This window comes from Leptidea sinapis, chromosome 29, assembly GCF_905404315.1.
Source record: "Leptidea sinapis chromosome 29, ilLepSina1.1, whole genome shotgun sequence".
Lineage (NCBI taxonomy): Eukaryota > Metazoa > Arthropoda > Insecta > Lepidoptera > Pieridae > Leptidea > Leptidea sinapis.
Genome location: NC_066293.1, coordinates 4617507 through 4618258, shown reverse-complemented (window position 1 = coordinate 4618258; position 752 = coordinate 4617507).

Genomic DNA, 752 nt, shown 5'->3' with positions numbered 1-752 from the left:
AAAACCACTTCAATGGGTAAAGAGTATAAATGAAACAGAATCACGACTTGGCGACAAACTCAGTACAACTGCACTCCATTATACAAGGAAGGCAAAAGTAACACTAAGAAATATACTAAATAGTCACGTATAGAGATCCATCCTGATCACACTTCAGAACTGATAGAAGAAATTGATCAGCTGAAATCTATGATGGGGAATCAATAAATTCCTATCACTAGTTCTTCCATACAAACCACCCATACAAGTTCGGAAAATCCAATACTGGAAGTACATATAACAGACAACACAGTCAACAAATTTAGCAGACAAATTTGTTTTGTACTTGTAAATGACATAAAAAAACGACCAACTGTCACAAAGCTGTTTGACACACACATAAAGATGACGATTAATCAAGGTCAAAGAATATAAACCTGAAAGTTAAAACCATAATTATAATCCACTCCGCTCTTGCCACGTACAAAATTATACCCATAAATCAGAGAAAATCTACCTCTACCATGAATCAAGTTTTAACTAAAAAGTAGCTAGAAAATGTAAAAGAATACCTCCGGCAATAGAAAATCATACGGATATACCACGTAGGCAAAACAAATAAATTAAAAAAACAAAACCAATTCGCATCCTGAATCAAAAATACTTCAAATATACGCAAATGTAAGACGACATACTTATTTCGCCTCTTTCACCCCCGTCGGTCCATGTGAAAAAATCGCATCCTGAATCGAAAAGGTTCAAATAAACACAAA